At 39.6% G+C, this 14,541-nt stretch overlaps 1 protein-coding gene across 1 annotated transcript in view; it reads right to left on the bottom strand.

The window, feature by feature from the left end:
- LOC119000346 (catenin alpha-2-like) overlaps positions 1-7,083 on the bottom strand; it is an 895,408-nt gene extending 888,325 nt beyond the window's left edge. The window contains exon 1 of the mRNA XM_037065306.1: positions 6,814-7,083. The gene's annotated coding sequence lies outside the window, so the exon portion shown is untranslated. The remainder of the gene's footprint in view (positions 1-6,813) is intronic.
- Positions 7,084-14,541: the final 7,458 nt, after the last annotated feature.

The following is a 14,541-nucleotide window of genomic DNA, read 5'->3' as shown; positions in this document are numbered from 1 at the left end:
GTGACATCACTCAAACAAGCCAACTGTACTTTAGGCTAGTTCCCACATGAAGGTAGAAAATGACTTGTACCTTCAGTTCAGGAAGAATTTGAAAAAGGAAAAAGAAGGAAGGATGGGGAGGTAAGAAAGGGAAATGTTTCTTATTTCTCACTTGGTCCAGAGGCTCTGTGAAGCTCAATTTGACATTTTCTTGAAAACCGGAAGGCATGTGGCACTGAAGATGAAGGGTTTTCTCATGTACAAGCAGTTTATGTTTCAAAAGAAAAAAACAATGGGAAATAATAAGAAATAAGTCATTACACCACAAAGTTCTTACAAAAAATTACATGTGGAATTACAGAATTTTATAGCTAAAAGATACTCTATAGATCATCTAGTTCAAGTCACTTAAAATAAGCATTACTGAGCTCCAGAGAGTTTGAGGCTTGTCCAGTCATATAACTAATCAGTTGGTTGAAAACCTAGAGGAAGAACACAGGTGTCTTGATTCCTCATTGCTTGCTCTTATAAAATTATAATCTCTAGCCCAATGCTCTGCACAGAGCTTGGATTTTAAAAATTCCTGTTGAATGAATTCATGCTAGGTTATATGATTTTTAAAACACACAGAACAGATACTTGAATAGAGAGATAAATTTAAATGCAGACTTTTTTCCAACGAGTTCTTTTTTAAAAAAATTTTATTTCTTTATTTTTACAGAGAAGAGAAGGGTGGGAGACAGAGAGGGAGAGAAACATCGGTGTGTGAGAGACACAACAACCAGCTGCCTCTCACACACCCCCAATCAGCGGCCTGGCCCACAACACAGACATGTGCCCAGACTGGGAATCAAACCAGAGACCTTTCAGTTCACAAGCCTGCACTCATTCCACTAAGCCACACTAGCCAGGGCCTGATGAGTTCTATACAGATCTCTCTATGCCATTTCTGCATATTTAAGAGGTAAAAAGAAGTATTTTGTAAAATAACTCCAGTAGGTATCAATGCCTGAAGACTAAATGAAGAGCCATAGTACACTTTCAAGAACTGTGAGCTTCCCCTTCCTAGAACTAGGATTAATGATATTTACCAACTACTTCAGGCCCTGTGAATTTAAGATACACTTGGATGACTGGCTTCCCAACAAAATACTGCCTCATCTCAATAAAATCAGATGAGAACATCAGACCCTTTTGTCATTTACGGAGGGTCATTGTCGTTTCTGTGTAGATTGTGAGAGAGCAGACATGTCTCCATCAAGAGTTCATGGCTTTGAGCCCTGGCTGGTGTAGCTCAGTGGATTGAGCGCGGGACTGCGACTCAGATGATCGCGGATCGATTCCCAGTCAGGGCACATGCCTGGGTTGCAGGCCAGTTCCCTGCAGGCCAGTTCCCAGCAGGGGACGCACAAAAGGCAACCACACATTGTTGTTTCTCTCCCTCTCTCCTTCCCTTCCCATCTAAAGATAAATAAATAAAATCTTTAAAAAAAAAAGAGTTCATGGCTTTGGTTGTGAAATGCCAAGGGATCATGAAAAAACAGATTTTGGATTTACTGCAGACATGGAATAAACAACATTGGCCCAATTTACAAAACATGAACATATCAAAAGTGTCCCATTTATGTTTCTGTGGCCCTTGGGATCTGATAAAGTTAAATAATTTATTTTACCCAAACCTCAATCGCATGTCTATTTATTTAAGGCAGGAACAATGGAGTAAGTTAGGGTACTGGCCCCTCTGGACCTCCGTCCCAAACAGGAAACACCCACAAGTGTTGTATTACCTGGTTCCTCCCCCAAATCCAAGCAAACAAAATAGCAAGATAATGAAAAAAACAGCAAGATACTGAAAAACCAGTGCCTGGTTTTACATATATGTTTTTCATCTGTGATTTAGTTTTCAAGAGTGTCAACTAAAAAACCATGCACATGGATACACATATATGTCTATACATGTGGATGCTTTAAAACAACTACAACAAGGATTGTGTCCCCGGGAGAGCAAAGATACAGAAAACCCCTCATTAAACAGGCAGCTACAAATTTTCAGCTCGAGGTGAAACAAACTGAGCTCATTCCATCTTATCCTTACTCCACTTTTCTATGTGGCCACCATTTTCTGTTCACAACTAATTTCACTCTTATTAATGCATCTTGTCGTCACAGCTGAAAAATAACAGTCCATGAGTTACACACACAGGTAGCCTTTAAAAATAAGACATAAAAGTCCCACAAAAGTAAGTTTTATAAAGTCAGACTATCACTATATGTTTTTTATAATGTGTTATAAGTAATAATTTCAAAGAGTTATAGAATACATATTTGTGGTTGAGTTAGAACTCATATGCAAGTTAAATTCACTTATGAGGAAAATGAAACTGTCTAAAAGTAAAATTTGTCAAAAAAAGACTGGTGTTTTAATATGAAATTGACTAGAGGTAATACATTTGAAAATGTTTTATTTAGACCTGCTGAATCTTTAAAACATCAAACTATTGATAAAATATCAAAGTATAAAATAAGATGCTCCAGTTTATGTACTGTTACACTGCTGGCTTCTCCATATCCATGCAGGTTCTATGTATCTTAAGATAAAATTCAGGAAGCCAATTTTGCGTATTATTAAAACTACAAAATAGTAAATATAACAAAAGCACCATGTTGGAGAAAGCAGTGAAATTGCGTCTATTAAAAGTGGGTTAAACATGAGCACTGTAAACAATGACATTTGTTACTTGCAGGTAGAATTTTCTAGAAATCCTTTTTTAAATAAAATAACTTAATTATATCACTTATACTGATGGATAAATATTTCATGGATGTCTATTTCACAACAGTTAATGAACAGCAACCAAGAATAAAGGTTTACCAACAGCCTTAGCCAGTGAGCAACTGCCACCCCACACTAAGAAGATATTCAACTTGCTCAGTCACACTCCCAGATAGATACTCTATCTTCATCCTACCTCATCTCCCAGTAAAACACTTGAAAGCACATAACCCACTTGGAATCTTTAACGACCTTGAATACCCACCTCCAAAAAAAACCCCCAAAACAGGCTGTGGTGTTAAGCAAAGTCAACAACAAAGTGAACATAAAGTTCTTAAAAATACAATTACCCTAACAAACAATAGCTTCATATATGTCAACATAAAATAATCCTAGTTATTATTCTCCAAGACACAGCCCTGAAATATTCATGGGTTAAGACAAAATAAGACACCGTTGTGATAATCATATTTATCATAATGTTCATAATGTTAAATCTTTGTTGTTTAAAAAGGTCAAGTTGTCTTTATGTCTTAAAGTTAAATAAAAGGGTAAAAGCAATAATCTGGGTTCTCCCTTTGACACAAACCTTGGATTCCTCTGTGTCTTGGGATGGAGCTTTGGGTAAGATAAAAAAACAAGCTTCTTTGGGTAGCTGCACATTCATTCTGTCATAAAATGCACCTTGCACAAGAAGTTGTCTTAGCCCAACTAACAGTGGAATCCCTCTGACTGTATACATCTAATACCTTTTAATACACTCACCAGGATGTCAAAAATTTCAGTAATAGTCTTCCCCACACCCCAGGCTTCTTCCCTCTCTGCTTTGCCAGCTGTGGTACCCACTCTGCATGAAATTCTCCCCAGGAGTCTCTGTCCAAGCTTAACCTTTCCCTGGCTACAGAAACATCAATTCTTAACCTTTCCCTGGCTACAGAAACATCGATCCTCTTCAGAACTCCTCTAACACTTGGTCTTCCTTTCTTTCCAGCACATAATCAGATACGGTCCTGGATTGTTTTTAAAGCATTTCTCCTAAATATAATTATAATCATGCTTACTTAACACATGCTTCATTTGTACCAAATACTGTGCTTACCACATATAACCCTCAAGGCAATCACATGAATCAGATGCTACCATAATTCCCATTTTGTAGATAAGAAAAAATTAAATAATATACAAGGGCACAATGCTCTACTATTTAAGCAGAGCATGTACTTAAACCTAAAGCTCTCTCCAAAGATCTTATTCTTTGCTACTGTGAAATACGACCTCACGCAAATACCTGTTTTCCTCAACCAGAATGTAAGCTAAGAAAGAGAGTGTCTTTTACTTCTTTCGAATACTTCATTCCACTCAGCATAGGGTTAGACAGGTTTTAAGAGTTCTGAGAGAAGGAAGCACAAAGAATGTTCCAGAATATTTCCTATGGGGTGCAAACAATGTTTTGTTGGGTTTTATTTGTGCTATACAGTCTTAAAGTTCCATTAAACTAAAGGCAGGAACCTGTAGAAATGAAATTCATCAGAAGTTGTTCTTTATCTGTAAACTGGAATATAGACAGAGTAGCAGGCTACTTCTGTAAGACATTAGCTCCTCTCTTGTTTCATATTTTATTAATTTTACTCAAGTCTTTCTCAAAATCATGATGGAGACAAGTACTTTATTTAATAACCTTGTATATTTTGTTTTCAATAAGTGGATGGATGTTTACAAATAAAGGTACCTTCCTTTTCTTAGTAAGCACAGTATTAAAAACTGAGGCACGCACACCCACATTGCTCTGTATAGCAAACTGCAATAAAAAAAACGAGCAGGCTGACAGGGGAGCTGGCTCCTGCCCACATTCACATCTATGATACCCCACAAAGAGCAGTGGAAATATTGGAAGGGAAAAGTCATCTGAAAGTATATTAGGATAGGACTAACTTATTAATTTCATACATAATCACTATCAAAGTTTCTACTAGCTTCATGGCATTCCAGAAAAAAGAACACCATCAACAACCACAATAGCACACTCTCATCTACAACTGTGTCCATTAATTAAGTAATGTAACCATTCAAATACAGACAGGGTTGACTGCAATTCTGTATCAAGATGTTGCTAGCAGTCATAATTGAACTAAACTTCTACCACAATAGCTTCGAAGTCAGCCAAGCCATTAACAGAATTGCATTCCTACCAAGGGGAGTTGGGGCAGGGGGTGGGCCCATCATTCCTAATATCACACACTTCCTAAAAACTGATTCAGATGATTAACTGTAACAGCTCCTGATCAAATTAGCACTCAATCACTTTGAAAGGTAATTCTCTTCATCTCAACTCCTGCTTCATATTCTCATAAAATGCAAAAGGGTTTATTGCCCCACTGGTATATCGTAATTTAAAGAAAAAGAAAAATCAATAATTTGCTCCACAGAACGTTTTTTTTTTTTTTTTACCGGCAGCTTCATTGAAACCACTGTTAATTTCAGTCCCTACCCACACAACCATTAAACAACAAAACACAACTATTTTACAGATATTAAGATTATTTTTAAGGAGACAATAGGGCAAAATACAGGCTTCTAAAGACTCCATTTTATTTGTATTTATACTGTCTGTTGACCTTTCTGACTGATGAATACACTAAACATTCTGAGGCATGGCAGTCCCGCCAAATATAAATAAACTTTTCAGCAGCAATGCTTGCAAAAAGGAAAACTACCAAATTACTATTAACATACATAACAGAAGGGATTGGAGTGTAAGCTAAAGAAAGCAAAGTAAAATATATCATTTGGTGAAAATAAGTGATGCAAAAACAAGTGAAATTTTAAATTGTTAATAATGATCTCAAAGCTAATTCAACTTTGCCATCAATGTAAACCACAAAGAGAATCACAAAGCATGGTTCTCTTCAAACACCTGCACAATTCATGTATGGTGGATGAGAGGGTGTAAGGTCATCTGCTAAAGGCTATAATGCAGCTAATGCTACCAAAATGGTAATATGTATAAGCCTGCAGAGTATAACCTCATTACTCCAAAAACTGCCTATCTATTGCCTTCCTTTAGAAATAAACCCATAATGAACAAAGTGCATCTCTTCCGCCCTTCTGCTCCCTATTTTCCCAAATCAGTCTACCTTAGTGTTTTGTGTGCTGATGAAAACATTCCATAAATAATGATGTGGGTGAACGCATTAAAGTTTAGAGAGTTTCTGCCTTTGAAGTAGACAGAGGCAGGACTAAAGACACACAGGTTCAATTCCAAGCCCAATGTTAGGCGGGTGGTTTGAAAATATTAATTCAAAGAGGCCTAGGGAAAAGGACACAAGCGTCCACTGCCACCACCCTTCCTCTCCCCTCCCCTCTTTCTCTCTTGTTCTCTTGTCTTCTTTCCTCGTGGCTTCTCACAGGGACAATCGAAGCAGTGAAAGCTGGATTTTAAATTAGTGAGACACACACTGGGAATATGTCAGTCCCAGGAGAAAAAAAGAAAATGCTACAGTGGGGTAGAGGGGTTTGTTGGCCACATGTCAAAGTGACAACCCTCCCCACCCCCACTAACACAGCACAAATCCATAGATTTTTCCTCGAGCCTCTTCTCCTTACAGTTCCTGGTACTCTCTCCAACTTGACCCTTAATCCAAATAACATAGGCATATGCAAGGCATCCGCTGTGCAAGAGTGTCTCCCAGTATATGTGTCCAATTTTCTGGAAGCCCCTGAATCCGGACAGTTTAGCAGGCAAGGGATCTGCCACCAGGGAAGGGGTGAAGAAAGGAGGGAAAAGAGATGAAGACAAGAGGAAAAGGATGCAGAGCTGCGCTCTAGGGAGAGCGGCTGAAAGGAAGACAGGGAAGAAAGGGTTGGAAGGAAGTGGGGCTGGGAGAGAGGAAGAAAGGATTGAAAGAAAGGCTGGAAGGGAGAAAGGAGGGGAGAGGAGAGAGGGATGTTGGGAAAGATGAGGGCGGGAGGGTTGGAGAGCCGGGAGGGAGGGGAGGGGATGGGAGGGAGTCAGGGAGGGAGGGAGGCAGGCAAGGATGGAGGATGCTCTGCTCGGGACTCACCTCTGTATGTCGGTGGGAGTTTCTCGCCTCCTTCTCTTTCTCGCCGATGCCTAGCAGCTGGAGGGGTAATCACAGAAGGGCTGGAAAGGCGGCAGCGGGGACAAGAGCAGCAGCTGCTGCAGCCGCCTCTGGCCGAGGTGCGGTGCCTCCTGCTCCGCCCGCCAGCCCGGGTCTCCGCCTCACTCGAGGCTGGAAGCGATGCCTCTCCCCCTCCCCCTCCCACTCCGCGTCCTGCCGGAGCGCGAGCGGCAGCGGCCCGGATCGCCGCTAGGGGAGGCAGCCAGTGCGCAGGCGCAGCCGCTTGCTCGCGCGCCCCCACGGCTCCGCGGGACTCGGGGAAGCACAGGGTAGGCAAGTGGCGAGAGCGCGCAGCCTAGGGGGCGCGGAGCGGGTGGGGCGGGGCGAGGGCGGAGCTAGAGAGGCGCGGTCAGGTTCGCGCTGCAGGTTGGGGGGGGAAGGGGACAGTGGCCAAGGGGCATTGCTGAAGGGCGCAGGTGCCGTGTCCATGACAACCGCGTTACCCTGAGGGCGGGGACCCGGAACTGAGTTGCTGGGAACCAGGAGGTGCGGGACAGAGACCCAGCGCGGGAGAGATCCTGCAGGGGGGAAAGGGACTGGGTTTGCAGAGTCGGAGTAAAGGGTGGAAAGAGCTCGGGCACGTGGCAGGAGGGCAGGGCCCCAGTGCAGCAGAGGTAGTGACTGACGCAGGAGGCGGGTTTGTTTGGACTTGAAATCCGGAGGGAAGGAGGACTGGGCTTTAAAAGGACCTAAAGAGGATGGGAGTTTTATAACAAACGGGGCATTTACTCATTTAAGAAGCCTTTGTTGAGTTCTGTCTCTGTGGAAGACATTATGATTATTTTATTGATTGCAAGACTATTATTGAGCCTCTAATTTGTACCAGGTACTCTACTTTTGCATTTTGAGATATCCAAACATGTTTAATATTTCGTGTTTGTCCTTGGAGAATACATTTTACTTGGGGGAGCTAACATAGAGATCTCAGGGAGTATCTATGCTTTGCCCACTACCATCAACTGGGGCTTGATGGTAGTGAAATGTAACTTACAGAAACGCTAGACCCGAAGCGGTGCACAGCTACATTCATTCCGGAGCATAAGTTACAGTCACCTTTGTTCTGCTACAGTTCCAAATGACTTTTTTTAATCGAGAGAGGAAAATGAAGACAAAACCTATGTCAGTTTCATTTGGCACAAGTGATGCTGCGCTCACAGCATGCTGCCTGTCTGGTCTCCTTGCCCACCAACAACATCATTGGGTTTTCTCATGCCTACACTTGTACGGCTCTATATCACTTAATGCACACATTTTTTTACACTCCTTCTTCATTGGCTGTGTCACCTATGTTATATCCCCCTCTGGTTCTCAAGCTGGTATCTGCAATTGTTTGAAATTACGTCAAACCCAAGTGTCTTATTTTCTCCCGGCAATATCATGAGAATTCTACCTCTGTACGTTCCTCTATCTTTCCCTTCCAGTATCTTCGTGCCTTGCTTTTCCTTTTCACCACCACTTTACCAATTTAAAAATTTCTGGGAGAAAATAGGAGTCACCAGACTTGGCTTAAGAAAAATCTCCTTAGCCCACAATGATGTTTCAGGACCATGGACAGCGGTAGGGCATGCTCCTCCCACCAAGCTTTTTCCCTAGTCAGCTTATAGAAACAGGATAGCCGCCAAAGAACGTACAGGATGTGCTTCAAGAAGGAAATGCTGAGCGCCAAATTATTTGTGTGTGCCAGAAGATGTGATCAGAGTGGCATAAGGAAAAAGCAGCGTACCAGGAGTAGGATGGAAGGAAGTAGGCTTTTCACCTAGACTTTCAAGAAAAATTAGGTAAGATTTAGGGATGTATCACAGGGCTCTGAAGTGGTAAGAGGGGGCTAATTTTGGCAGGCAGGTGCTTGAATATAAATAGGGATACTTTACAGTACTGCTACACATTATCTCCCTGGAGGTAGATGACACCTCTGATTTTAAATGGTCCAAGAATGTGGAAAGTGTAAAGTAGTCTCAGTTAAATGAGGAAGAATGCTCTAAAGGATCAGCTTTTGTTGTTGTTGTTTGTTGTCACTGTGATTTTTCATTCTCTAGTCAGGTTGTAAGGGATAAACTAAAAGCCACAGGCCAAAGAGTTATCAGACAAGTTCATCTCTTTAATGTTGGGGGGATTCATTTATAGCTTTGTGTATTGTTTTAAATTAGGCTTAAATTTACAACTATTTTTAATTGGCAGCAAACAGAAAGAAACTAATTTAGACCAATTGCTGTCTTGTCAAAGTAAGATTTCTTTCCTTTCTTTTTCTTTTGTAATGACTTTTAAAACCTTTAACTATCACTTTTAAAATATAAGGCTTTATCCATGCAACTATTTTAAATTTTAGTTAATCAAAATAACAGCATAAAAGTCATCCCTTATTTCTCCAGTCCTTGGTCTCATTCACTCTTCTTTCAAAATGCACCAGACTGTTTTCTGTCAATTAGATAGTAATAACAAACTACTGAGGCAATGCATTTAAGTCACCAGCAGGCAGATGGCAGCTAAGATTTTTATTCTCTGCCTCCAAAGAATTTACCCTCTCTTATATATTGAATAAAGGGGAACTACAACCCCTGGATACCCTATGGAAACATCCAAATTGAGTATTATTTTAGGGATATTTCTTTCTCTTTGATAACAGTCTAAACACCCTTGTGTAAATAGTGCTTATCATTGAATACTGAAACGCTATTATTTTATTTGTCCCCATTCTAAACCAAGCTGATAATTTTTTATCTTTATTTCTTTACTTTTGAAACTGCTTTGCGAGTCTGGATGTTTTCAGTTTTCTTGATTTAAGCGTTGTCCTTCATTTCAATGACATAAACACATACAGCCCTCAGAAAAAAACAAGCAGCCTCCTCCTTCCCTCACTCGTATTAAAGATTTATTCAAACATAAATGAAAAACAAAAAGAATATTGTTAAAAGTACATTATTGTGTGCACATGAAAAATATATAATATGTAATTACAATGCAATTTAACCTGTAGTAATATGACATCCCGATTTTTAAAGTAGACACCAACCGATACTGGCAATCCTCAGTAAAATCATTCCTAGTGCTTATACAGTTAAATGTCAGGTCTCTGCACACTGGCACCCTTATTCAGTCTGTCAGCTCCTGAAATTTCTCTATCAAGCCCTCCCAAGCAATTCATTTTTTAAATAGACTTTACACTTGACAGCAGTTTTAGGTTCTCAGCAATTGAGAAGAAAGTAGTTTCCATGTAGCTCCTGCTGCCACCGAGGCCAAACCTCCCCCACTATTGACATCCTATACCACAGCATTACCTTTGTTAAAACCAATGAACCTACACTGACACATCATTATCATTCCAAGTCCATAGTTTACACTAAGGTTCATTCTTATACATTCTGTGGGTTTTGACAAATGTATAAAAGGCACATATCCACCACTGCAGTATCATACAGAATGGATTCACTGCCCTTAAAACCTTATGTGCTCTGCTTATTCAACTTTCTCTTCCTCCAGCCCCTGGCAACCACTAATTTTTCTACTATATTCATAGTTTTACCCTTTATAGAATATCATATAATTGGAATCACACAGTACATAGTATTTTTATACCAGCTTTTTAAAATTGTTTGTTATTCAAGTACAGTTGTCTCCATTTTCTCCCTACCATATTCCCCCACCCCACCAATTCCTACCTCCCACCCTCAATCCTAACCCCCCCTTTGGCTTTGTCCATGGGTCCTTTATACATGTTCCTTGATGACCCTTCCCCGTCTTTCCCTCATTACCCGCCTCCTCCTTTCCTCTGGTTACTGTCAGTTGTCATATTGGCTTCTTTCACCTAGTAACATGCATCAAAGTTCCCTCCATATCTTTTCTTGGCTTAATAGTTCATTTCTTTTTAGTGCTGAATAATATTCCACTGTCTAGATGTTCACAGATTGCTTACTCATTCACCTACTAAAGAACATTTGGTTCCTTCCAATTGTTGGAATTATGAAGAAAATAATATATAAATTTCACATTTTAAGAACCTTTGAAATACGTCAGACTTTGTTATGGTATTTGTTACATATAAATAGTACCTCAGGATTTCTTCCCACATGATTGAGTCTGTTCTCACAAATCTAGCAGTAGATTTCCTCACTTGCCTAAAAAACAGCTGATAAAACTCACTTTTGTTGTTTTTATGTACTTGTCTCATTACGTATATATATACATATATATGTAATTTGTTCTATAATTCTTATTTTCTACTTATTCTATCAACTCAAATTTTCCCTTTTAAGCATATTTATCCTTTGTACCTTCAGATAATTGTGTGTATGTAGTACAATAGTATGTATGTATGTATGTGTGTGTGTTTGTATTTATATATGATTTTTATGTTTGCAAGTAAACGTAGTGAGTTCTTCAGGGGTCAAGTGTATTAAATTTCTTTCTTTTGCATTTTGAAACATTTCAACTGCAACGTTATACAGATAGAATGTGGTCAACTGAATAGTGAACTCCTTAAGATCGCCATGCCTCATTCCCTCGAACCTGTGAATGTATTATGCTACCTGGCAAAAAGGAACTTTGCAACTGTGATTAGGATTACAGATTTTGAGAAAGGGAGATTACCCTGGATTATCTAGATGGGCTCAATGTAATCACATGTGCTCTTAAAAGTGGAGAATTTGTCTTTGGCAAGAGCCAAGAGATTCATCAGAGAGATGAGGCAGATGGAAAAGCAGGAGAATGATTTGCATGGCTCTGCTGGCTTCGAAGGGGGCCATAGACCAGGGAATGAGGGCAGCTTCTGGAGGCTGGGAGCAACTGGCAAATAGCAAGAAGACAGGCCCGAGTCCTACTACCACAGAGGAATGAATTCTGCCAACAACCTGAACAAGCCTATGAATGAATTGTTCACTAGAGCCTCCAGAAAGGCACTTAGACTTGTCAACACTTTAATATTGGTCTTGTGAGACTCAAAGCAGAGAAACCAGACTAACCCCCAAGACTTCTGAACTACTGAATTGTGAAATAACAAGTTGGCTTTCTTTTTGGCTGTTAAGTATGGGGGAATTTGTGAAAGCAGTGATATAAAACCAATATATAGAGATCTGTATTAATTACCTTATCTGCAAAAAAGGAGTAACTTTATTGACTGGCACCTATAAGTACGTCCAAACTCCAGTGTTACCATATTCTATCTAGTTTGTGACATTGGACAAATTACTTAACGTTTATGAATCTTAGTTTCACAATCTATAAAAGGCTGGCATTTGTTTTCTATCTTCCTAACTTTGTGTAAGACAGGAATGAAGTATTTGTTACGTTTCCAGCATACTATGGTCCGTAAATAAATTTAAATATTGTTTGTAATATGAATGAATAAATGAATCAGATATTAAAATAAGATTATTCCTTGGTATGTTTTTATGACTTTCGACCTGTTTCTATCATCTTTAATTTCCAAATTCTCTGTTAAAAAAGAAAAATAGCTGGTAATGTGTCTTCTCATAGTAAATATCTCACCCCATCTTCAGGTTTCCTAATAGACCCATTTTCCCTTAGAGAAAGCTCAGGCTACTGCTTAATAAATTTTAAAAGTGTATCATTTTACTCTCAACTGGTACCCTGAACAGCATTTTTTAAACTCCGCTCTGAGGACTAGTTTCGGTCTGAATTCTTTCAATAACACTTGACTGCAATCCAAATTAAACTACTTGGAGCAAAAGGGAAATTCTGGCTCCCATATCAAGGGAGTGTAAAATGTGTATCAGTGAGGCTCAGCTAGATCCAGGAGTCTTTAAAAATATTGATTGACCTTGGTGGGGCCTTGCGTCCATATACAAACCAATTACTGTGACCACAGAAATGGTATAGATACTCTCACCCATATTCTCGATCCTGTGTCCTTCTGCAGAAAGAGGAACAATTGCCAAAAAGACACTGAGAAAGGGCATAGAAAACCATACCTCACAAACCAAAATTACAGCTGCCCAGTTCATTGTTGTTAAATTCTTTAAAAATAATTCCCACAATAATTTTTTGCAAGATTCTGGGGAAAATGTATTTACTCTGAAAGACAGACCTGAAAGATAGAGAAACTGAGACCCAATGTGCTTTTTTTTTTCTCAGAATTGTGGAAATAGTGATTTGCTGTTTGAATCATATGGGCTAGGTTATGGTGATTTAACGAACCCCCAAATCTGAGACGGTCATGTGGTAACTCTGTTTTATGTCATTCTCTTTCTGAGACCCAAGCTAACTGCACAGCCACTGCCTAGAATCTAATCCATCATCACTGCAGGACAGCAAGTAATTGGTCTGGCCCAGGATCCCAGACCAATTGGATCCCATCTGGTCACAAATCCCACATCAATACCATGGGTTTTGAAATGCACAACTCCCATGTGCCTGGATGACAGGAAACCTGAAATGTTTGGTAGACAGTCTTGATTGTCACAGTGAAAAAACACTGGAATAGGATTTTCTGACTGACTTCTCTCTACCACATTTGATTTCCAAATATAATTTGATTTCCAAGTATGATTTGATGATGGATGATATTAAGTACCACTTGCAGAGCATTTGCTAGCATTAAGGACTGTGTTAACACCTTTCCACATAGTAACATTTAAGGAGATCACTAATATTATCTGTATTCTGAAGATGAAAATATGAAACAAGGAATTTCTTGAAAAGGGCTTTTCCCTGAGTATAACACAAAAAGCACCTTTATGTTGAAGTCTCTGGGTATCATTTTTGCACTGGGTGGTAGAGTTGGTAGATTGTGGAGATAAATTCCAGTTCACACAGTCTGGCTCCAGGTTCCACACTGCTCTTCACAGCTCTCTACCACCTCCTCAGTGATGGAAGGAAAAGAGCTCCTTCCCATGAGTCAAACCATGCAGTTCTTAGTTCAGCTCTCCAGTGGCTGAAACACATTTATTTCTTTTTTAACTTGTACCATATGCAACAAAACATATTATAAACATTAGGAATTTAAACCATAAAATATCAAATGCTACATCAAAGAATATTTGAACTTTCTGAGATATATCTACAGTCTTTATTCTATATACAAACACACTAATTCATGCACATATGCATTTTCTATAATATTTTGTTTCAAGAAGTGGTCTGATGATTTAGAAAGATTCCTTAAGGACCCTGAACACGCAGATCTTTAATTCCACAAGCACTTTTTTTGTTCAAGTGCTTGTTTGCATTGTGCATTATCATGATGCTCTTACTAAAGGTTTAATATTATCCTTGTTAAGAATATCCAAAAGCTTTGGCACATGGATTCACTCATCCAGTCAAAGAACTTTTAATATTTGCCTATTAGGCGGCAGTCACAATTCTCAGTGTTGCTTATTTAGATAAAAAACACAGTTCTCATGATTTAATGAAGCAAACGGACGGGTAAAGGAATGGGTGCAGTATAATGTAACGAGAGCTTACAGAGCACACTGAATATTGTTATGCTCTATCCATTCTTCTCTATTCCCATTCCAACAGGTGCACCCTTCTCCACCATGCAGCCCAGGTGCTTTAGGTTGAGGTTAGCCTCACCTCTGGCTCCAAGCTAGGACTGGTCTAAAAGGTTTCCTGTCGAGTTTGTCATGGGCATTGGTTCAGAAGTTCCAGCCTAACCTCATTGTCCATTTCATTCTTTGGATTTAGGGTTTGATTTAG

Source organism: Sturnira hondurensis, unplaced genomic scaffold (genome assembly GCF_014824575.4).
Source record: "Sturnira hondurensis isolate 20B ecotype Veracruz unplaced genomic scaffold, ASM1482457v3 Scaffold0015596, whole genome shotgun sequence".
In the NCBI taxonomy this organism is placed as follows: domain Eukaryota; kingdom Metazoa; phylum Chordata; class Mammalia; order Chiroptera; family Phyllostomidae; genus Sturnira; species Sturnira hondurensis.
The sequence above is the reverse complement of the archived record's forward strand: the minus strand, read 5'-3'. Positions and strand labels throughout refer to the sequence as shown.